The sequence below is a fragment of the Mustela erminea genome, chromosome 18, assembly GCF_009829155.1.
Source record: "Mustela erminea isolate mMusErm1 chromosome 18, mMusErm1.Pri, whole genome shotgun sequence".
NCBI classification, from domain to species: Eukaryota; Metazoa; Chordata; class Mammalia; order Carnivora; family Mustelidae; genus Mustela; species Mustela erminea.
In genome coordinates this window covers 50583168-50607655 of record NC_045631.1, presented here as the reverse complement: position 1 = coordinate 50607655, position 24488 = coordinate 50583168, and the positions used below count along the sequence as shown (strand labels likewise).

Below are 24488 nucleotides of genomic sequence, written 5' to 3'. Positions count from 1 at the left end.
TGTTTTTTGGGAGACTGGATAATGAAGATTAAGATTAAATGAGGTCACAAGGGTGGGGGCCTTAAGCCACTATGGCCCGTGTCCTTGAAGGAAGACAGAGAGACAGGTGGGATACTTATGCACAGAGGAAGGCCCTATGAGGACACAGGGAGAAGGCGGCCACCTTCAAGCCATGGAGACAAGCCTTGGGAAAAACCACATCCACTGACGCATTGATCTTGGACTTCTAGCCTCCAGAACTGTGAGAAATAAACATCTATTGTTTAAGCCACACCAGTCTGAGGTGTTTTGTGACAGCAGCCTGAGCAGACGCATACAGAGGCCAGCGATGGGGAGGCGTTGTGGCTGATCTGCTGCCTTGGGCCTGCCTCCACCTCAGCTCCTGGGACAACCGGCAGTCATCGCTGAAATGGTCCCCACCTCCTGGTCTAGTTCTTCCAGCTGCATGAAGCCTCTGGGCCTCCCTTTCCAAGCCCTTGAAAACTCCCTCAGTTCCAGACGACACAGCCTCCCATCCCCGCTTACGGTCAAGGGCTTGTTTGGCTTCTCGTTCAGACCTGTTTACGGACAGACTTGAAGTTCCCCTTGTTCTGGAGACTATTTATGGGGTCTGAAGCAGAAACTTGTCTCTCTGTCTCCCTGTAACCCTCCCACGAGGGTCCTAATCACCCCCAAGACCATGGACACTCCGATTGAATGGGTTGAGGACACAGCATGCTCCCACCAGGTGTTTAAAACTTGTTTTGCAAATTTTTTTAAAGATTTTATTTATTTGTCAGAGAGAAAGAGAGAGAGCACAAGCAGGGGGAGGGGCAGCGGGAGAGGGAGAAACAGCCTCCTCGCCGAGCAAGGAGCCGGATAAGGGGTTCGATCCCAGGACCCTGGCATCATGACCTGATCTGAAGGCAGACGCTTCACCGACTGAGCCACCCAGGTGTTCCTTTCTTTGAAAATTTTTAAACGCTTCCTTTTCTATGAACCAATGTAATATTTAGAACAATGATGAAAATCTGTTTTCACTTCTCAGGTGTATTAAGAGCCTGAAGGAAATTTCCAAAGACCTTTCTCCATTCACTTATCTCTAGGGCATTTCTGATAATAACTGTTAATATGATTAGAGGCATGAATGTGTAGAATCCTTTCTGCATCTTGAAGCTCTTTTATTTATTTATTTTTTAAGATTTTATTTATATATTCGACAGAGGGAGGGCAGGAGCAGATAAGCAGGGGGAGCGGCGGAGGGAGAGAAACAAGAGGCTCCCCACTGAGGAGGGAGTGCGATTCGGGACTCGATCCGGGGACCCTGGGGTCATGACCTGAACCGAAGGCAGACGCTTAACCAACTGACCCACCCAGGCGCCCCTTCTTGAAGCTCTTTTCAACAGTCTGTAATTAGTTCACTGTAGAAAAGGATGGGTCTTCACAGCCAGTAAGAGGCTGACTGAGTGTCCCCATAGAAAGACACCCAATCAGTCTGTCTTTGGATATATAGCAGTATCCTTGGCACCAGCCTCGGGCAGCAGACTCCGTGTACGACCGACCCCTGGGAAGAAAAGTGCTGTCTTATGCCGGGACCCTCAGAGGCCACGCCTTCTGGAAAACCCTCTGCTGAAATTTGCAAAAATTCCTTCAGTGCAATGGCATCAAAGCAACACAGGGAAAAATGTATGCGCTGTGTTTATCACCATCACAATCATTGTGTCGTTATAATGTCAGAGTGAGAAAGGAGGTTCATCTAGGATAATTTGCTGTCAGGAAATGAAACAGACCATCAAGGACGGATTTTCATGCCACACACGGCGTCGCTCAGTGGCCCGGGCCCCTTGGCAGAGAACACTTGGAGAGCTCCATCTCCCACTCCTGGGGAAGTCACATCGCTAAGCCACTGGATGTTAGCTTTTCCTGAGCAAGTTCTGAGAAGGGGATTCAGTCACTGGCATTCGTGTCCTGTAACAAATGTGTTCTTTCGCAATTCTGGAGGCTGACTCTGAAACGCAGGGGTCACTTGGCAGAGGGCACAGTGCTCTGTCCAGAGGCTCTGGGGAAGAACCAGTTCTTTGTCTCTTTCAACTCGTCGCGGCCGCCAGCGTTCTCTGATTTGTGGCCACATCCCTCTCAGCCCTGCCTCCATGGTCCCGTCACCTCCTCTTCTGTCTCTGTGCTCATGGGTCTTCTCTGCTTCCTGTGTCTCTCTCCTGGAAGGACACGTGCCATCGGATCTGGGGCGCCCACGGAGGATCCAAGACCATCTCCTCTCAAAATCCTTAACTTTGCTACATCCGCACAGACTCTATTTCCAAATAAGGTCCCATTCACAGGTCCCAGGGATTAGGTCGTGGACATGAGGTCTTTTGGGAGACCACCCTGCAGGCCACTGCAGTCCCGTTCTGATATGAATACAAACCGTGAGTGACCATGGTTTTATTGTAAAAAAAAAAAAAAAAAAAAAAAAAAATTTTTTTTTTTTAAGATTTTATTTATTTGACAGACAGAGGTCACAAGTAGGCAGAGAGGTAGGCAGAGAGAGAGGGGGAAGCAGGCTCCCCGCTGAGCAGAGAGCCCGATGCGGGGCTCGATCCCAGGACCCTGAGATCATGACCTGAGCCGAAGGCAGAGGCTTTAACCCACTGAGTCACCCAGGCACCCCTGTAAAAAAATGTTTAAAAATGAAACATCATCTAGTAGATAATCTTTTAAATATATCATAAAGACAATTACGATATGCCTCATGGTCAAATAAATATAAAATAGTTGAACAAAACAAGTCAGAGGGAAAATAAGACCCATGGGGCCTACAGGGAGGAACGTCTCAGAACACCTCTGTGAAAACCTGCCCGCCCCCGAGCTAGCTGTGATCAGGAGAACCACTAGCCGTGTTTCTAGGGCAAGAGCTAGCGTATGGCCCAGGGAGGACCCAGGGATTCCTGGAAATTCCCTGTTCTCCTCCTCTCTCACGTCCGGCACCTCAGAGGACACCATGTGGTAGAAGGACCAGAGCCTCCACCTTCCCCAGCACAAGTGGCGCCGTGTCCCCCAGCAAGTCCATACGGTCATGACCCCGCGGGCCCTGTGCGGCCCAGGCCTGGCTCGCAGGCCTGCTGGCCTGTGTTATCGAAGGAGAAAATCGACAGGTTCCAGAGAAACAAGTAAAAGACACCTCCTTTGGGCAGCCTCCCAACAAGCCTGATGTATTAGCAGAGCTGCTTTTTTAAAAATATATATTTATTTGAAAGAGTGAGCAAGAGAGAGCGCACCAGCAGAGTGGGGGGGTGGGGACAGAGGGAGAGGGAGAAGCAGGCTCCCCTGCCCATGACCCCAGGATCATGACCTGAGCGGAAGGCGGACACTTCACCGGCGGAGCCAACCAGCAGAGCCCCACAGCAGAGATTACTGATCGATGTCGAGGGGCATTATATTTAGGATAAATTGCCCAGGAGCTCGGAGGGGAGCTTCTCAGGGTTATCATTCAGTGCAGAGAGGGAGACTAGGCAGTTGGCTAAACCTGGAAGTTGGAACAGAAGGTTCTGTGGGAAGGTCGCATGGTCCAGAGGGATGGGGAGTGGATTCAAAGCCACCGACCTCCGTCCAGCGAGGAGCCAAAGGTCCAAGGGCGGGCTGCATCCTCCTCACACAATACTTCTGGAGCTGCTGTGACAGGTGGGTCAAAGGGTAATCAGTGCCACCCAGCCTTGTGCCGTGGCATGTGACTGCAAAATTGGGGGCTGGAAAAATATTAAAAGACATTATAACCGAATGGCCATCTTCGATATTAAAAAACCATCAACAAAGCCACCACGGTACGCCTAATCTGAGCAGTAGAATTTAGTGGTGGCCCCTGTGGGTTAAACTCATTGCAAAATGTCACCGAACGAGGTGGCCTTCTGTTCTGTTATGAGCTGTAAATCCATTAAAAGGTCTGAGGAGGTCAGCCAGAAACGATGAGCTTGGATTTATGACAGTCGGGCGGCCGCCTTTCTTTCTGGCAATGATGGAGCTAGTGATCTGTTAAGGTTACTTGTCATCTGTGATTAGGAAAACTGTTTTATCTGCATCTATGAAAATGCTTCTTCCTGACTTCCCTGGCAGGATCCACTCAGCCAAAAACATCAGTTTTTCATTATGTATTTTAAAAAAACAAAACAAAACAAAAAAAAAACAAAAAAATCAAGCAGATGGGCCAGAACGATTGGGCCCCAGAAAACCAGCTGGCTTCTTCTTGCCCTTTGGGTCTCCTTTCAGAGCTCCCCACCCACAGGGGGCTTTCCTGTCCCAGTGACCTAAAGGGGTCCCAAGGCCTCCTTTGCTGGCTCCTGCCTTGTTTTCATCAGGCTTCTTAACAGGACTTAACACCTTCTCGCTTATTGATAAGCTCAGCATTTAACCTCACTAGATCACAAGGTTCTTAAGCGTTGTACTCAATTGAATGGATACATTGACGTCCTCGTCCCCTGAATCTGTCACGGGTATCTTACTTGGAAAAGGAAAAAAGTCTTTGTAGATGCCATTACGTGAAGGATCTGGAGATGAGGAATTCATCCTGGGTAATCTGGGTGTATCCTAATCCTAAAACAAGTGTCCTTTTTTATTTTTATTCTCACACTTTATTACTTTATCCAAGTGATAACAATCTGTTAGAACTTGTATATGTTCTTACATTTTCCCTTTTTTTCTATATAATTTTTTTTATTTTTTATAAACATATAATGTATTATTAGCCCCAGGGGTACAGGTCTGTGAATCACCAGGTTTACACACTTCACAGCACTCACCATAGCACATACCCTCCCCAATGTCCATAACCCCATCACCCTCTCCTGACGCCCCTCTCCCTGGCCACCCTCACTTTGTTTTGTGAGATTAAGAGTCTCTTATGGTTTGTCTCCCTCCCAATCCCATCTTGTTTCATTTATTCTTTTCCTACCCCCTCAAACCCCCCACATTGCATCTCAACTTCCTCATATCAGGGAGATCATATGATAGTTGTCTTTCTCTGATTGACTTATTTCGCTAAGCATAATACCCTCTAGTTCTATCCACGTGGTTGCAAATGGCAATATTTCATTTTTGATGACTGCATAGTATTCCTTTGTGTGTGTGTGTGTGTGTGTGTGTGTGTGTGTGTGTGTGTGTGTGTATCACATCTAGAGCTACCCTATGATTCAGCAATTGCACTACTGGGTATTTACCCCAAAGATACAATGTAGTGATCTGAAGGGGCACGTGCACCCGAATGTTTATAGCAGCAATGTCCACAATAGCCAAACTATAGAAAGAACCTAGATGTCCATCCACAGATGAATGGATAAAACAAGTGTCGTTTTAAGGAAAAACAGGGAGAGTAGACACAGAAGAGGAGACAGCGTGAGCAAGAAAGCAGAGAGCATGGTGGGGCTCCCAGGCAGGGAATGCCAACAACCGCGAGAAGCTGGAAGAAGCAAAGAATTGATTCTCCCCCTGCAGCACCCCCGCCCCCCGAAGGAGCAGAGACTTACTGACACCTCGCTGTCAAGCTCTCGGACTCCAGAACGGCGAGAACACTCAATTTCTGGAAAGCCACCAAACTTGTGGTCATCTATTATGGTCACCCTAGAGTCTAATAGAAGGATGGAGGCTTGCTTGCGTCTTTGATGATGTAAGCCAGTATCCAAAAGGCTGGTTTGTACACAGTAGGTGCTTAATAAATGTTTGGTGCACGAATGAGAAAAAGAGTACTTCAGAGGCTCTGTGAGCAGGCAGTTCTGGGTTGAAATCCTGGCTCTGCCACAGGTCACCGAGAGGCCCGAGGCCTGTCTTCTGGAGACCTGGTGTCCTCTTCAGCAGTGTGGCCCAGAATACCCACCCTGCCTTGTTTTCATCAGGCTGGTCCCCCACCCCATCCTGACCTCCCGGGGTCACTGCTCTGGCTCAGCGGTTGAGTAAGACCTACTGAGGGCACTGGAGGGCAGAGTGAGGTCACATACGTAACGCCTTGAGCATGATGCCTGGTGCATACAGCATTGAGTTGCCAACAGGGGAAGGACCGCTCGTTGGTTATTCTTCTGTGTTCGATGTGGGTGACTTGCCACGTGTCGGTCGTCAGCCTTATCCAGTTACGTGGGATTCTCAGTTGATGAAGCAACAGCAGCCTTGGCCAGGTCCCACAGCCACGGGAAGAGCACCAGGGCCTCCAGCCCAGCCAGCGCCCTGGCTTGCCTTGGCCACATCTGGTGCTTCCGGAGACAGAAAATGCATGGATGGATTTCTCCACGGTCACCCGGACGTTGGACGCCTAGTGCTTGCGGACGGACAGAACACGGAACTGGGTCCCGGTGCCATTAGCCTACGTCTTCCAGAGATCACATCGCTTCCCGCCCCCCACACACGCTTCGGAGTAGAAACCGGTCAGCTAATGTTTGCCCAGGGACAGGACTTGAAATGACAGGAATCCTGCGGATTCCAGAAATGACTTTATTTTTTTCTCCTTTTCTCTTTCCACAAGCATTTCTTAAGCCAGTTAAACCGGCTGCTCTCTGCTCACTGCAGACCTTTCCCTTGCAACAAAGCCTCCCGCAGGTCGGTGACAGTGGTCCTAGCCGACACCCGAGAAATCCTTACTCCGGCGGTGGGGGGAGGGTAGCCGCGCTGCCTCCTTCCCAAACTATCTCACTTAATCCTCACAGCAACCCCGTAAGAGAGGTACTATTATTGTACGCATCTTCGGTGGAGGAGAAAGGCTCAGGGGGGTGAGGTTACACCAGAAAGTGGATTGCCAAGGCAGAAATTCAACACTGACTTGAACTTCGCCTCCTATCTGAGATCGGGTCCTGGCAGCATAGCTGAAACTAGAATCAAGAGCAGGAGGCCTGGGGGCTGTGTTCTCAGAGTGACCCCTGGTGTCCCAGTCTGGGGGTGGGCCAGGCCGAAAAGCTCCCAGCCCTCGGCCATGGACACACAGATCGTGTGGGCTTCCCGGAGGGCGAGTTCGTGGTAAGCACCAAAAGCTGTAAAAATAGCTCAACTCATCCGTTGTGATGCCCTCTAGACCTGTTTGTGTTGTCTTTAAGCCACCCAAAAAATGTTTGCTTTTATAATCAGGGGGAATAATCAGTGATGGTCGAATCCCTCCCCCGTGTTCTGATTCCAGGCTTGGGTTTCATTGCAGCAGCACCGGGGACGGTCACCAACCTGCCCCATGTAATTCAGGTCTCCTCTGCTTCAAGTCCCCTCCAGCTCAGAAGCCCCTGTCATGCTGGGTAGGTCTTACTCAACCGCTGAGCCAGAGCAGTGACCCCGGGAGGTCAGGATGGGGTGGGGGACCAGTCAGCCCGAGTGAAACAAGCGGTCTGTTGCAACATAGCATGAACCCAGCTCGGAGAGGGGGAAGTGATTGTGTTTCAGCCGGAGAGAAACGAGTTTGTGTTGAGAAATCAGCCCATTCGGCAAAGTCTCACTGAAATCTTGATACCGTTGCTTCCCAACAGCGGACAGATAAGCCCGGGTGTCTGGCATTCTCGCCACCCTCTCCCTGATCTTTATGGGGACCCCATCGGTTGGCCGAGTACGTCCTTGACAAAGCATCACTTGCCCTGCTGACTCTGGGGAAGAGCAGAAAAGGCTCGGGTCAGACACCCAGGCTGTTCCTTTGTCTTTTCTGTTTACTACGTTGTCATGCGTAGTAAGGGGTTTGGGAAAAAGAGCTTCATTTCCCCGTCCAGAGACTAGAAGGATGACCAATTCACAGGGCATGGGGGAGCTAGAAGAAGAGAAGCCACGCAAAGGACCCCCACAATTCATGTCTAATAAGCTCTTCACAAGCGCAAGTTGGTGACACTCAATAAAGACACATCCTATGTGAGCTCATACCACGAGAGCGAGGCACCAGCATCCACGTGCTCCCCTTGGGTCCCAGCCCCCCGGCAGCCAGGTGGGGCCATAGGATCAGTTCTAGCCAGTGGCAGGAGAGTAGACGTGACCTATGACCTATGTCACTTCCTGGCCAGTAGTGAACGCTCCGGGGCCTCTCTTTCCTGACCCTGATGGCCTCAGAAGGCCACCCGCTGGGATCTTGGCGTATCCCCAAGGCCAGGTCCCTGAAGCACGCTGTGACCTTCACGAAACAAGTAGCACGAGTAAGAAAGGAGCCTCTGTTGTGGGAAGCCACGGAGATCCCGGGATTACCCTGGGATTCTAGCAGAACCTGCCTCTGATCCACCAGCACAAGGGTGAAAGAAACAAGAGATAGGTTTCTTTCTCCGAGGAATCCAGTCTAAGATGAAACTCTAAGCCCCCTTTCCTGTTAGGTTGGTTGGACATTTATTTACTCGAAGTCATCACGGAAGCTCTTTTTCCCAAACCCCTTCATGCTGGGCGGACGTGCTTAAGGTCACAGGTGACAGAACAGGTGAGGAGGCTCCCCTAGTCCATGTTTGTCACTTGGGCTTGTGCAGGTGGCTGGGGATACTCTGTTGGGTCTATGCCAAGCTCAAACATAAGCACAGGACTATTTGCTGGGGTGGGTTTCCAGTACCTGAAACACACCTTCCTAGGCACACCATGCAGTCACTTTCTGCCACCCTGGGTCGCCCCCAGGAAACAGACCAGACATATACCTCCCAGCCAATTTCCCTTTCCTAAGCAGCTTTCGGAATCTGCCTACTACCCTCAATAGTTTGTGCTTCGGTAGGCACATCCCACAGTCTGTTAAACCCCACTGTCCAGCGTATCCCTTCATGGAGTTCAGGCCTTTCCAAAAACCAAAAATGAAAAAAGTCCAGAGAAGGAGTGGGGAAGCCTGTCTCAAGTTTGCCTGCTTGGTCCTCGGTCATCAACAGCCTCGGGGACAGGGAAACTCAAAGCCCAGCTACCTCCTCGGATCAGAGTTGGGAAAAATTCCACAAGAACAACAACAAAAAAAAAAACACACAAAATCTCAATAAATTATCCTACCCCATGGGTCATTGCGCGTGCAGAGAAGGAAAACAGGCCAAGGTCAGCGATCACTCTCTGTTTGTAAATCAGATGGAAAAAAGAATGCCATGCAAATGAGCCCTAACTCAAGCTAGGTCTCCAGGCCAAGGACTGGAAAGAATTCAGTCCGTGGCTGAGCCACAAGGAAACTGGCCCACAAACCATGAAATCATGTACTGTGCGCCCCCCCCGCCCCGGCCCTCACCTAACCCCCGATTACAACCCCCTGCATTTCGATCTCCCTGCATTCAGACTTCTCTGTCCTTCAAATGCCCTTGCCTTGTGTGCCAGACCTCCAGGCAAAGCTCAAACATTTTTTTGAAAGTACGTACCTTCTGATGGACCTTTGATTATCAGAGGACCCCCCGGGTGTGGATTTTTAAGGTTCCTCTTTTTCTGGGTCCGCTCCAAGGACGGCCGCTAGACCTCATTTCTGTCTTCTGCAGTCAGGAAAAACAGTCCAGGAGAGAGAAGACCCTTGCCAGCCAACGTCAGTATCATTTTGTTCACAGCGTGTGGTGTGTGTGTGTGTGTGTGTGTGTGTGTGTGTGTAACGCTTACGCATGCGTCCTGTGTGTACATGAGGCATCTCTCTGTTTATCTGGGGACCGCACAATGGGAGGTTGGGAAGAACCAAAATGATGACATTTCAACAGACCCGTCCCGTATCTCTTGCGGGGGACAGGTGTGTTAGCATTTTAGCCACGGGCTTGCGAAGTGGGATAACTCTGATAGCTCCGTACGTGCTGACTCCCATTCGGCGTTTCTTTTTTTAAGAAACATTTATAATTTTTGCTGCGCAGAAGATACTGGAGGAGTGTGGGAGGCCCAGAGGAAGACTTGCACGCTGTCTATGGAAAATATCCAATTGCACAGAGTCCAGAGCCCATCCTGGCGATTTTCAGGTCATGGCCAGAGGATTCAGTGTCTTGTCTGCTCGTGATTCTGTGGCTGCAGCCTGGGGTCGCTCCGAGTCAGCACTCCTGACATTTCGGGCCGATTTTCCATTGCGCTCGGCTTTTCTATGTACCAAAGGGAGTTCAAACACTTCCCTGAGCACCTCCCCCGCCACCCCTATTGCAAAAAGTTCTCCAAGTATCACCACCCCCAGGGAGTGAAATGGCCTCTGGTTGGGAAGCTCTGGTCTTCGCCAGAGGCAGCGGTCCGGTGGAAAAAATGGACAAACAGCTGTGGGACCCCAGCTCTATGAATCATCACGTCATGGTTGGGTGGAGGGGTTCCTTGGTCCGGTATGGATATTTAATGTTTCCAAATGTGTCGTGTGCACCATGGAGTCCAGGGGGTGCCGACACGTGCCGGGAACAGGAAGGGCTCTCGGGACGGGTGGGCTGGCTGCAGGACTTCCCAGAGCCTTTCCTGCTCTCCCACCACTGTGACTTGCCCAGAGAGGTTTCAGCGTGCGGCTCTTTCCAAATTTCTTTGTGTGCTACCCGTGATGTCTGGGAGTCATGTCGGTGTTCAGCTCTGCACCCAGGCAGAAACGTAGCCCCACTAGAAGGGGTCTGCGCTTTCCTGAACTTGAGTCTGGGGATCCTGGAGACTGGGGATGGCTCTTGTTTCCTCTCCAGAGTGTCCAGTCTACTCACATCTTGGGCGATCGGTCTTAAGGTTGTTAAGAAGATCAAGAAGCAGGTTCCCCACTGAGGTCATTGTCTCAGCTCCTGGAATGTTCCTCCTCATTGCCACGGGTGTCTAGCCCATTCTGTGAAGCAAATTCAACAGAGTCTGCGTGAAATGCATAAGTCTAGCCACTTTGACAAGGTCTTTATTTTTTTCACACTTGGGAGCATGAGGACGGAGGGTTTCTTATTTTAGCTTAGATGTCCGCCTCAGTTAAGCAAGTCATTTCATGCCTACATGCCCAGCTGCATGTAGCTAATGTCTTTCGTGGTTACCCGCCCCGAGGGTGAAGGCTGTGCACGGTGATGCCCTCCCTACTTGGATGGGCTCCTGGTTGCACGCGTGGGGCTATGGATCCCTCTCCCTGGGGAGGAGCCTGGGAGTCATCAATGATCCTTGCTCACAAAGGATTGAGGACCCCGGGAGCGAGAGGGTTGTCAATGGCCGGGAAAATGACAGACAACCAGAGTGGTGGTGAGGAGGTGTCCTCAGAAGGCAGTCCCTGAGATTTCTGTCCCTGCTCTGCAGCGAACGCTCACCAGGCCGGTGACCTTGAGGCAACTCCACACAGGTCCCTAACTCAGGTGGGTCTCCTCCCCTATGAAATGGGGTCAACGGTGGGCCTGCCTCATTGGTAATCGGGTAGTTGTGACGAGAAAAGAGCCGGGGCTTGGGGAGTGCCCGGCCCAGAGCAAGAGCCTCCTTGTGCTCGCTGTGGACCACCGTATGCGAGAGCACCAGAGGGAGCGAAGGGTGCTGGCGACAGGTGTGAGGGGCTGGTGAGGGGCTGGCTCTCGGGAGCCACAGGGCAAGGGCGCAGCGGCCTGAGTTTGGATCAGGCTGAACACCTCCTTATTTCCTGTCAATGGGCTCCCAAGTCTTCTTTTAAATTTTATTTTATTTTATTTATTTATTTGAGAGAAAGAGAGAATGAGAGGGCATGAGAAGGGGGAGGGTCAGAGGGAGCAGCAGACTCCCCGCCCAGCAGGGAGCCCGATGTGGGACTTGATCCCAGGACTCCAGGATCATGACCTGAGCTGAAGGCAGTCGCTCAACCGACTGAGCCACCCAGGCGCCCCTGGGCTCTCAAGTCTTTGCGGGAGCTTGTTTCCTTGTCCGACCAGATCTGTAGAAGGAGTTTAGCACTCAGCCAGGTTTCAGAATCGGGGACGGAATGGAGAAGCATTACCTTTCTCTAGCCTATTAGCGGTCCCCGCCTCCAGTGCCAGCTCCCGAGCGCGGGAAAGGGGCTTCCTTAGGGGAACGCCTTTTGGACTTGCTCTCAGGAACCATGGAGCCAAGAACCACTCCGTGTGGCTGGTGGTTTCTGTTGGCTCCATTGGCTGTACCTGCCTGTGGCCACTTCTGTTAGAGCTGCCAAAACAGATGACCGCAAACTGGGTGGCTTAAAACACCAGAAATGTATTTTCTTCCTTTCCAGGAGGCCAGAAGTGCAAAGTCAAAGTGTAGGCAAGGTCATGTTCTCTCCTAAGGCTCTGGGGGGGTTTGGGGGGGCACTCATTTGCTGCCACTTCCAGCTTCTGGTAATTCCAGGTCCCTTCACTGTGATCACTGCCCCTGTGGTCACATTGCCACCTCCTCTTCTCTGTATCTCTTCCTCTGTGTGTCCGTCTTATAAGGACACTGGGATGATAGGCAGGCAATCCAGGATCATCGTCCCCTCCCCGGATCCCCAACTGAATCACATCTGCAAGTCCCTTTGGTCATAGAGGGAAAAGTACACAGATTCCAGCATTAGGATCTGGGTGTCCTTGGGGGGAGCCATTGCTCAGCCTACTGCAGCAGCCATCCTAGAGAATATAGAATAAGCTCTTGCTTCCACCCTTGTGAGCGCAACTCAGGTAACTGGGAAATTAAGCAGCTGTTGTGCAGAATTCTTCACCGCCCTCCTTCCCCACCAGCCTGAGGCATACAGAGCCCTGTGATAATGGAGTCCCAGAAATCATAGTAATAATAACGCACATAAATAACAATGAATTTATTTAATCTTCACTAAAATCACATAAGGTGGGTACATTTGCCATCCCAGCTTTTCAGATAGAGGGAGGCACAGAGAGGTCAGGTAACTTGCCACAGGTCACACAGCTGTGAGTGGTAGAGCCAGGACTCAGGACCCGGGACCTGCCTCTCCAGTTCCCTCTCTCTGGATCTGCAAACTCTTTCTTAACGGACAGACACAGCAGCATCACCACTCATCTCCTACCCCTAAAAATCAAGCTCTGATCCACGAGCTAATGGAAGCAGATACTTTTCCCAAGCTGGAGGACAGCCTCCAGGGGTGAGTGCTTGTCTGTCTTAGGAAGTAAAACGAGGAAATGAGGAGCAGTTGGGGACGTCACCTTGGGGTCTGAGGCTCCCGACCACTACTATTGCATCACAGTTGCCGTAGGCTTCCCTTGGCCTCGAGGGCACAGAGAAGAACAGACCAGGAGGAGGATGAGTAGAAAGGGAAGAAATGGGAAATGGCCTCTTTGAACCCATGGGACCCAGTGGTGGGGAGACATCAGTCAGCAGCCCATGACCTGTGTAAGGCTTTGGACGGTGAGTCAAGCAGTCTGCCGAAGGCTGGTCATTCTACGTAATTCTATGGTGAGCACAGGCCGCCAGCAGGAGCTCAAAGCTTGGGTCTCAGGAATAAAGTCCATTTAAATGGTGAACAGAAGAAGCCATTTCCAAAAGCCCACGCCCTTCTCGGCCTCAGCCACTTCTGCTCGATGCCATTGTTCTGACGTTTTCACACTCAGCTCCCGGCCAAGGGGATCCAGAAGGTCCAGTTAGATAAAGCCCCCTAAAGACTGCCCTAAGATAATGTGCTTGAAAGTGACATGCTAGGTACTAAGTAATTATTTCTGGGTTGTGATTTGCATACCGGCCTGTCCAGGGCAGATATACCAGGATGCTGATAAAGCGTCAGCCCGGCTCCCCGACTTCCCCTGTGGGTGCTGGTTGCCATAGGGTGTGGAGGAAAGCCAGATAGGGAGGGAGCCGGGTCCCAGTTAAGACGTATTTCAAGGTAAATAGGGCATCTCAGAAGAAAGGGCTCTAAATCCTCAAGACACTCTTAATTCATTGATATCTCTTCTCATTTTAAACAAACAGCCACTCTTCATGTCTAATGTTATATTCGTAATTTTGTACTCTTTTTCTTAAAAAATGGTCCTTCAAATATGTAAATGTCAGGCCCCACTAAACTTGGATCCTTCTTGGTCACCGGAGATACAGAACAATCCAAAGAAGCATTTTCCCGGGGCGCCTGGGTGGCTCAGTGGTTTAAGCCTCTGCCTTCAGCTCAGGTCATGATCTCGGGGTCCTGGGATCGAGCCCCACGTCGGGCTCTCTGCTCAGCGGGGAGCCTGCTTCCCCCTCTCTCTCTGCCTGCCTCTCTGCCTACTTGTGATCTCTCTCTATCAAATAAATGAATAAAAATCTTTAGAAAAAAAAAAAAAAAGAAGAAGCGTTTTCCAAACTCATTACCACCACAATAAACAACTCTGAATAAATGTTCTTTCTAAGGCCAGTGTCAAGGATAAGAATACTGAAACAGACATATGGACCAAGCAGGTGCACAGATTTAAATGGAAAGCCAAGCCCCATCGAGGCTCACTCTAATGCTTTTTAAATTTTCTTCCTCACGGAGTGCTTTTGGAAATTCATAAAACGAGGAGAACCAGCCTTCTGAGTTCCGTTCTAACCGAGAGCAAAATCCAGTGCAATTCCCGTGTTCAAGAACTCCCCCTACCAAGTTTTGATCCTAGTGTTTTGGAGACGGCGTCTTTGCAGCAGGAAACTTGTTCAGACGTCTTGGAATCATTATTTATAGAGCATTTACTGTGTGCACAGCACTTTGCCAAATACTGAGGCGGAAGCAAAAGAAATCCAAGGCGGATCCTTCCCCTTGAGAAACGTAAAGCTTCTTAGTTGGGAAGAAAATAATGTGACTCTGATATGTGACTCCTGCTCAGTCTCTCTTCTTTTTTTTTTTTTTTTAAAGATTTTATTTATTTATTTGACAGAGAGAAATCACAAGTAGACGGAGAGGCAGGCAGAGAGAGAGAGAGAAGCAGGCTCCCTGCCGAGCAGAGAGCCCAATGCGGGACTCGATCCCAGGACCCTGAGATCATGACCTGAGCCGAAGGCAGCGGCTTAACCCACTGAGCCACCCCGGTGCCCCCCAACAGAGAGGGTTTTGTCTGGGGGCCTGACACCCCATTCCCACCTCCCTCCCTCCGTTCAGGATCTGGGTGCAGATGGCCAGGGCTCCACGAACACTCGAATACCATCCACCCTAGCATAGGCGATGGGACAGGGAGGGAACCTTGTTACACCTCTGCACCTGGTACAGCACCTTCTAGAACTGCTCAGGAAAGAACAGCTCCAGGAAATGAACAGGGATTCAAGTCGTTAGAAAATAATTAATGGACTATCACCAAATTCCTCTGCAGGGGACCTCCGTGTGAGCTTTCACGGCGGAGGGAGTGTCATTTCTCATAACAGCTTCATAACCACCAAATTTAGCCCAAATATAAATTCGGTGGTGCACAAATGAAATAGCTACGCTTGAGAGGGCTTGGCATCGTTGTACTGCTTCTGGAAGGGATTCTGTGTCCAGATGCCAAGGGGAGACTTATTTCAGCAGAAAGAACGGAGGTTATTTCCCCAGATCAGCTCAGTGTGTCCTGATGCAGGAGAAGCAGGAAATTCAAAAGATGACACAGTGATGAAGAAGGAAGGAGGGCAGGTAGAATGGCTGGAGATTTTAATGTTCTGGCAAACATGTGATATCCAAAAAGAAGCATACAGAGCAGCTTCCCTTGAATAAGCTTGTGATTTCTGTTAACTGCCTTTCCAGAAAAATACAGTAAGTCGTTCCTTTTAGAGCTGTGCGCCCACTCCGTGTGAGCTGCGGAGTACTTCCACTCACTCCACAAAGATCTCTTAAGCCCCTCTTACATGCCAAATGCTCAGGATCCAGTGTCAAGAAGAAAACAGAAAAAGACTCTACCGCTGTAGTGCTTGGGTCTGATAAGCAGAAACAAGTGTGAAATTGTAAGACTGACATGAACGAAGGAGAAGATATTCTGCAATGGAACACAGAGGTTGTGACGTGGGACCTGACGTGGGTCAATGCTGACCTTCAAGGAAGGGAAGGCTTGAGCTGGAGTCCAGATGAGAAGGATTTGGGAAAAGAGGGAATGAACGAGTGCCCCAGAGAGAGGAGATAGCATGTTCCAAGTCCCTGTGGCGGGACGGATCCGTACCCTCGTGGTTGGAGTAGAGAAGCATGGCTGTCGACCAATGGCATCCAATAAAACTTCCCACGGTGTTGAAAATGTTCTATGATCTGTGCTGTCCACAGAAGTAGCCACTAGGCACGTGTGGCTACCGAGCAGTTGAAATGTGGCCAAGGAACCACGTTTAATTTTATTTCATTTTAGTTAATTTAAATCAAAATAGCCTCCTGTGGCTCGTAGCTATCCCATGCGCCAACACAGGCTGGCAGCAACGGTAAAGAAGCTTATCAAACAGCAGTAGGGAAACACGGAATGCTTCTGGGCAGGAGGCTGACGGCATCAGCTTGCATTCTGAAAAACAATCATTTTGATTTCAAGAGCTATTGACTTTCTTTTTTCTTTTTAATTATTAAGAATTCAGGATTCTTTGCTAACTACAACCATGAAACAGGAAGCCAGGAGGCCCCTGAGTGGCTCAGCTGGTTAAGTGTCTGACTCTTGATTTCAGCTCAGGTCATGCATGATCTCAGGGTTGTTAGATGGAGCCCCGCATTGGGCTCCATGCCAGCCGCAGAGTCTGCTTGGGATTCTCTCTCTCTCTCTCCTTCTCCCCTGCCCCTCCCCTGTTCTCTCATTCTCTCTCAATAAATAAATAAAATCTATAAAAAGAAAAGTAAGCCGTGATACTCAGGAATGACAGAAATGCCCCATTCTAAGTAATGGGTTTTATGAGCACATTTATTATAGTGAGACCATAAGAAATGCTTACCTTCCACATTTAAAAAAACACATGTCAGCATTTTGCACCAAGTCTGTATGACTTAGTGATGGAGTGGACATTGTGGAGAGGGGGAGGGAAATTTCTAGAATGTTTCCAAGGATTCTGGCTCATCCAGATGGACAGCGGTGTAATCCACTGGGCTGGGCCCCTTCCAGCTTCGCATCCAGCCTCCAGCTTCTGCACGCTTTGCTACCAGCCTCACCCTTAGGAGGGGCCAGAAGTCCCTGAGAGTTTTACTCTTTGCATTAGGTAGAAAAAAAAAAAAAAATAGCTCCCGAAAGATATCCACACCAAATCCCTAGAATCTTTGAATGCTACCTTATTTGGAAAACAGATCTTTGCAAAGATGTGATTAAGTTAAGGATTCTGAGATGAGGAGCTAATCCTGGATTATCTGAATGGAGCCCAACATGCTGTCACAAGTGTCCTTGGAAGAGAGAAGAGGAGGAGGCCACGTGACCACAGAGACTGGTGTGATGTAGTCACAGGCCAAGGAGCGCCTGGAGCCACCAACAGCTGGAAGAGACCAGAAGGCTTCATCCCTTGAGCCTTCAGAAGAAGTGCAAGCAACCCTGCCAAATTTTTTTTTTTTTTTTTTTAAGATTTACTTTAGAGAGAAAAAGAGGGAGGCCAGGGGACAGTCAAGGGAGAGGGAGAAAGAGAACCTCTAGCAAACTTCCCCCGCAACGGAGATTGAAACCCGATGCAGGGCTTGATCTCAGGACCCTGAGATCATGACCTGAGCCGACATCAAGAGTTGGCCCCTGCCAGGCACCCGCTGCACCGATATTTTGATTTTGGACTTCTGGCCTCCAGAATATGGAAGAATACCTTTCTGTTGCTTTCAGCAACCCAGTTTGTGGTGCTTTGTTCTGGCTGCCTCATGACCCCGCAAGCTCTTGCCCTGGGAAGAGCGGAGCCAGTGACTGACCCGGGTAAGAGCACAAAAGCCTGGCTCCCTCGCCTCGCACTGTAGGACAAACTTCCAGAATGTAACAAGCTGCAGAGCCCACACCAGTCTCCCAAAGGATCAGACGGATGGAGGGGACTTCCCCTAAAGTCACCCCTTTGTCTGGCTTCTTCCTCCCCCGTCCTGCTTCCCACACACCTTCCCCTGCTTCTCCAGGGAGCGTCTCCTTAGCCCATTGTCCTCTCGGAAACCCAAAGCCCAGGGTCAGCTTCTCCCTGACAGGCAGCCCTTGGGGGTAGAAACCCCAGCGGAGGCCCCGGGCTGGAGGGAAAAGCCCGAGCTTGGTTTGAACTTGTTGACTGCAGATGCTTTTAAAACCAGCCTTGGCAAGCGACACCCCGCAGACCCGAACTGGCCCGTGGCCACCTGTTTTCACCGATAGACTAAGTACTGGAATGCAGCTTCCCCCATTCATCTCTGCCTTGTCCGAGGCTCCTTTCACGCTACAGTGGCAGAGCTGTATAGTCGAGACAGAGACGGCACGGCCTGCCAAGCCCAAGATATCTGCTGTCTGGTCCTTTATAGAAATACACAGCTGGATGTAGAGGCCAGCAGCTCAAAGGGCTGGAGGTAAGAATTGGGGAGCCCTCGGCATATGAGTAGCAAGTAAACCTACGGGTGTGGGGACAAGGATATCAAAGGTGAGGCTAGAGGGAGAGAACCAGAACAGAGCCTTCTGGGATTCTAGCACTTCATGATGGATCAAGGAAACCTGAGTGGGAACCAGACCAAGAGACCAGAAAGGTCGGAGAAAACCCAGAGAGCTCCCTAAAGTTCCAAACACCAGGAAAATATCATTTGTGCCACCCACTCATTTTTATGTCTTGGGATATCGAATTTCTTCTAGAGAATCAGCCTTTTGAAGCATCCATCAAAAGACATGTGCTCTCTCCAGGACTTTCAAAATGATCTTGCATTTAATTCTTCGGAAGGGGCACCTGAGTGGCTCTGTTGGTTAAGCGTCCGACTCTTGATTTCAGCTCAGGTTATGATCTTGGGGTCCTGGGATTGAGCTCTGAGCATGATGTTGGCTTGAGATTTTCTCTGTCTCCTTCTGCCCTTTTCCCTGCTCTCTCTCTCTCTCACACATAAATAAATAAATTATAAAACATTGTTTGGAAGTTAGTTTGGCCCAATGCAGCTAAAAACAGAGAGAGATCCCCATATGCTGGGTCTTAGTTGTGAATGATGCTGTGATGTTTAAACTCAGGAAGAGATGACCCATCCTCACTCAACTTTCTTTTCTTTTTTTTTTTTTTTTTTTTTCTCCTCACTCACCCTTCTGCTAGTTACCCTCTCTAACTCCTGGATGTCAATGCCCCACTCCTATGGGGTTCCCTTAGTTAGAAAGTTTTCTTTGTGGACAGTTGGGGTAAAATAATCTAGGAAAGACCAGATTCGTTTCGAATTAGAGACCATCGAATCGCTGAAAAATTTTGCAGCATGTTAATACCAGAAATATACTCAAGTCATAGCACGTGTTGGTGGTAGCTGAGAGCTTCTGACTTCTTTCAATAATAAACGTGAAGTGTCCTCCGTGGGCAAGAGGCTACGTTGGGCTTTGGAAGGGACGCAACAACGAACAAGACATTGCTCCGATCCGCGATGTGCTAGAAGGAATGAGAAATGTGTCTAAATCGCCATTACCCAGAAAATGGCAAGCGCAGCAGAAGAAACGGGAGTCGAGTGGAAATTTGTGGGCATGAGAAAGAGAGATCATATCCGGTGGTTGGACTGGAAAAGCTTCAAAGAGGAAGTTCCGTGGGGGGTTGGCCCAGAAGGCTGGGAAGGATTCAGTAAAGACCTAGAGGAGGATTTTGTAGGGAGGCACACACTTGGAGCTGTGTTTTACTGTCCGTCTGACTGTCAGGGCGCCCCAGAGGGCAGAGGGGGAGACAGAGTGACGAGTATCAGGGGAGAGGACATCCCAGGGTCTAGGTAAGAGGTTCGAGGGCTGCGCTGGCGCGGGCAGCAGGAAGAAAATGGAAATTTTAGAGGGTGTGGAGGTAACATTATAGGTTTTGGAAATGAATTGGAGGGGAAAGGAGTCAGAAGCCTGGGCTTTGCCACTGGTAAATTTGAGGACGAATAGCTTGCTCTTTGCTTTTGGAGAATAAGCAAGGGCCTCAAATTTCCCTTCTGGTGTCACCCTGGCTTCTCCACTGCAACGGCCAAAAGAAAGTATTATTTGCATTTGCATGGCCTGGTGCCAAAATTATCCCAGAAGCACTTGACCCCAACCCACGGGGTCTCTGTAAACATAATCGAGGCATCTATGCCTTTTGGCAGGGCCGAGGTGGTGAATTCTATTTCTTCTATTTCCTACAGACGAGGAACTTTAGGCGCCGGGAAGGTTTTTCAGATCTGAAGCCATGGGGTCAGTGACTGGGAGCGTGGGGCGTTCACCCAAGCGCTGAGAACCTTCCAGATCCTCCTTGAGCCCTCTGAGTCACAGCTGTCTCCTTTCCTTGCCTGACGCACCCTCAGCACCTGGCTAATGAATGCCACGCCCACACCGCCCCCCGCCCGGGGTGGCTGTGCCCTCAGGATCTCAGAACGAACAGGGGAGGTTGGCACCCTCCACATGCTGCTGTCTGCCCACCTGCTAGCAAGCAAAGGCGGATCCAGGCTCCCACTGAGCTGGATGTTCCAAGGCCAGACCTGCCTGAACACTCAGAAGGCAGAACACAGCATATTGCCTTAATACCTCCAAGGTGCATTGGCTGGGGTTCCATTTGTACCCCAAGACTGCAAACTACAAAGGAATTCTGAGGTCCCATGGATGGTCCCTGACCTCAAAGATGGGTGAGAGCGTGCCCCTGGCGGTATCTAATACAATAGATAACCTAGAGGTCCTTCCATTGCGCAAAGGACGTTCCAAGGACTCCGCTCTGGCTTGCAAAGCCACTGTTTCTGGGGTGCCTGGGTGGCTCAGTGGGTTAAGCCTCTGCCTTCGGCTCAGGTCATGATCCCAGGGTCCTGGGATCGAGCCCCACATCCGGCTCTCTGCTCAGCAGGGAGCCTGCTTCCCTTCCTCTCTCTCTCTCTGCCTGCCTCTCTGCCTACTTGTGATCTCTGTCTGTCAAATAAATAAATAAAATCTTTAAAAAAAAAAAAAAGCCACTGTTTCTGCTTACCCACTACAGCTGTATTTTTGAAAACCTACTCTCCTGATCTCCAGTCTTTATAAACAGTAATAATAATAATAATTTAGAAAAGCAACCATTCTTTGATGACTTCTCTGTGTCTGGATGGTACTACACTTCATTCTTACAATACAGAGAGGCTCAATGTCAGCATGCCCATTTTCCACCATAGGTAAACTGAGGCTCAGAAGGCTTAAACTACTTTTTTTTTTTTTTTTGAAGGCCATGCCCCGTTCTCAGTCTTCTCATTTGTGAATTGGGGATGAGAATAGGTATCTCATGCACTGGTCATAGGCTCATGGGAGGTCCTGTGGGTATAGCCCGGTCCTCAAGGTCACTCACTCTGCAGGTAAGAGGCAGGACCAGGTCTTCGGGACACAAAAGTCTGTGTCTTTTTCTATCGTCACGCTGCAGATTAGCTGCTGGTCTGCCTCACTGCGCTGATGTCTGAGTGACCCAGTCACCTCACTCCAGCAGGGAGAGAACTTTCCCATTGTCAGTATTACCCGGCAGAACAGGCCTCGTGTTTTGCTCTTGTGTTTAGTGTTTATTTGGGAAAGTCAAGGAAATGCTCACTCTGGAGATGGGGGCATTGGAGATGGTGCTTGAAGGAGTTCTGTGGCTGAAGGTTTCTGTCCCAGTGGGCTGCAAGTCTGGGAAGCATCGTTAGGAAGAGAATTAAGGTTATCAAGAAAACAACCAACCAAGCAAGCCAAGAACGGAGTCTGGAAATGAAGCAAGGGTTTAACTAGGCATTGAGTAATAAAGGCACTGAGAAAGGCACTTATCAGATCATCCACATATAAGAGATGGAATTGGGGAAGCAGTTTTGTTTACAGTTTAAAAAAATAAAAATGTCCCTAATAACTGTGGGCATCGGGAATGAATTCCAGAGTCCCGACTGGAACCTGGAGGTGAGGTGACCAGGCTCGATCCCTCTGTAGTGTGTGCAGGTGACATACAGGGGACCTGACCCCATCTCCCAAAGCCAGAGCAAGCATACAATACATAGGAGCAGGATCTGCGGCTTTCAAAGGGCAAGTGTTGGAAACCCAACCCATCCCCTCGAGAGGAAGGGGACTTGTCCCGATGAGATGATCCAAAGGTGGCGGCTGTACCCAGGCCCTCAAACTAGAGAGAGAGAGAGAGAGATGAATACACACACACATACCCATACACATACACATAGCTTTTTAACAACATTGTGGTATTTTTCTTAAGATTTTACTTATTTATTCCAGAGAGATCGCAAACACAGGCAGGGGGGAGTTGCAGAAGGAGTGGGAGAAGCAGACTCCCTACTGAGCAAGCAGCCCGATACGGGACTCGATCCCAGGACCCCGGGATCATGACCTGAGCTGAAGGTAGACGCTTCAGCAAATGAGCCACCCAGGTGCCCCCAACATAGCGGTATCTACCTTTGCCCTATTGAACTGCTCTTTTAGAAAACTACTTTTTTTTTTTTTTTAAGTATTGCAAACAGGAAAGAAAGTGGGTAAATTCTGTGTTCAGCACTTTTATACTTTTAAACCCTGGTAGGTCACTTCTGCCAATTGCCATGGTGTCAAAGCTCCCACCAGGGCCAACCCTGAGCTCCCTGACCAAGCCAGCTCCAGCACACCCTGCTGGTTGTCCCCAAGGAACCAAGGGCACTCAAAGTTTCTAACCAGAAATAAATTAGTCTTGACAGCTCTATCGTAACCATAAAAAAATAAATAAATAAAAGCCGGTAAAGGGTACCTGATACCTTTCTCTCCCCTCCCCACCCTTTCCCCAAGGTTGTCACGCTGGCTCTGGCAAGGGCAGAACAGCCAGAGCCATGTGTCCCCCGCCTCACGGTAAACGCGTATGCCTTGAAGAGCAATTTGCCCTCATCCAGAAGCGACACTCAATTTGCCCCATGTGTCTTTTTCCTTTGGATGCTGTATCCCAGACGGCCACGGTGGCTGGAATTCATCAGCTCAGAGCGCCACTTAAGAGAACCTCCCCCGCCCCCCCCCCCCAAGCCCTTCTGCCAAAAGCCAGCTCGGCCCCAACGTCTCTTTCTCCTCCTAACTTGCTTTGGGCGCTGCTCTAGTGCAGGGGGACTGGCTTAGCTCGGGACTGTGCCATCTTTCCACCAGACTCCCCAGAGAGGTTAGCCGTCCCTTAGCTTTAACCTCAAAGTAGGCTTGGGAACGAGAGCCTGGCCCGACTCGCTGTTAAAATAAAAATAAATGTTAATAACGTAAGGAAAAGTTGGCAGGGGCCCTACAGACCTGGTCAACAAGTTGTCCTTTCCCCTGATTTTCATAGAAGCAGTTCAACAGTGTGTCATTTGAAAGAACGATGCCGGGAGCTCAAATCTCCCCCCCACCCCTAGCTGGATGGCTGCCGTGGGCTCGCTGACTTGGGAGAGGGAAGTCTCCGCCATCTGTCTCTCTTCTGCTCTTGGAGACCGAAGACTTAAGAGAGAGTTCCCTTGCCTAGCCTTGTCGCCTCTGTGCGCCGACTTCCTCAGAGCCATGTGTGTCTTAATATGTCCCTGCATTGAGTCAGATCACATCTGAGTGTGCCTTAAGCGCACAGGGACCGGAACACGAATGGGTGGCTAGTTTGTTGTTGTTCCAGATTTACGGGGGTACAACTGACAACAGCTGTTTGCAAGGTGTACAACTCCATATCTTGACACACTTAACATTTTGATTGATTGCGAAATAATTTACCACCGTCAAGCTAATTAACAATTAACAAGCTAATTAACATATCCATCACTTTACGGAGTTACCGCAGCGTGTACAGAGAACACTAAAAATCGACTCTTAGATCTTTCAAGCATATGATACCGTATTGTTAATTGTAGTGACACTACTGTATGTTAGATCTCCAGAAGGCATTCATGCGGTGTAATGGAAACTTTGTACCCTTTGACCAATGAATGGCTCCCCATGTCCCCTTCCTCTCAGCCCCCACCCTGGCAACCACCATCCTACTCTCTGCTGCTGTGACCTGGACTGTTTTAGATTCTATCTGTGAGTGAGATCATACTGGGTCTGTCTTTCTGTGTCTGGCTTATTGCACTTAGCATAACGTCCTCCGGGTTCATTCACAACAGTTGCCAATGGCAGGATTCTCTTCTTTGTTAAGGCTGAATAATATTCCTTTGTATATATACCGCGTTTCCTTTATCCACTCATCCATTGGGAGACACCTAAGTAAGTCCCTTCCGCGTCTGTTGGGAATAATACCGCAATGATCGAGGGAATGTAGGAATCTCGTCACGATACTGGTTTATACTGGTTTCGTTTCCTTGTGTATACGCAGCTGATACAGGATGTTTTTAGATTTAAGCCAGCGTGCTTTAAAAAGGAAGATTCTACACTCTGACCAAGATCTGGATTTCTAGCGTCTCTTGAACACTCAGAATAAATGATTTCCCAGGAAACGTAAGTTTCATGACAACACAGAGTTTGTTTTGTACACAGCCCTAGCTCCAGGATGGAGATCAGCGTCTAGCAGTCAACAAATATTTGACGAATGAATAAATGAATGAGCACTGACAAGGCATGACTACTGTTAGCTGAAACTTAATAGCAGCTGTCCCCTTTAGATGGGGCATCTGTTCTCCCTCGCATGTTAAGGAAGTGTTCTCTACAGATGAGTTAAATGTGGAAAAACAGGCTCATCTTTTTATGGCCTGAATACTTATGAGTCTTCCTTTCCTCCTGCTCCCACAACCAAATTCATATGTCAAAAGCCTAACCTCTGAATGC

The 24488-nt window shown here is 49.6% G+C and overlaps 1 protein-coding gene and 1 long non-coding RNA gene across 2 annotated transcripts in view; one reads left to right on the top strand and one right to left on the bottom strand.

Moving 5' to 3' along the window:
• The window catches only part of FAM20A (FAM20A golgi associated secretory pathway pseudokinase), a 47673-nt gene that overhangs the window by 10665 nt on the left and 12520 nt on the right, over positions 1 to 24488 (top strand). The window lies entirely within an intron of this gene.
• Positions 1304 to 5837, bottom strand: LOC116577668. Its single transcript, XR_004280573.1, has 3 exons — positions 5493 to 5837; positions 3580 to 3722; positions 1304 to 2195 (listed from the first exon to the last, which is right to left on the bottom strand). It is a non-coding gene; the product is annotated as an uncharacterized LOC116577668 (long non-coding RNA).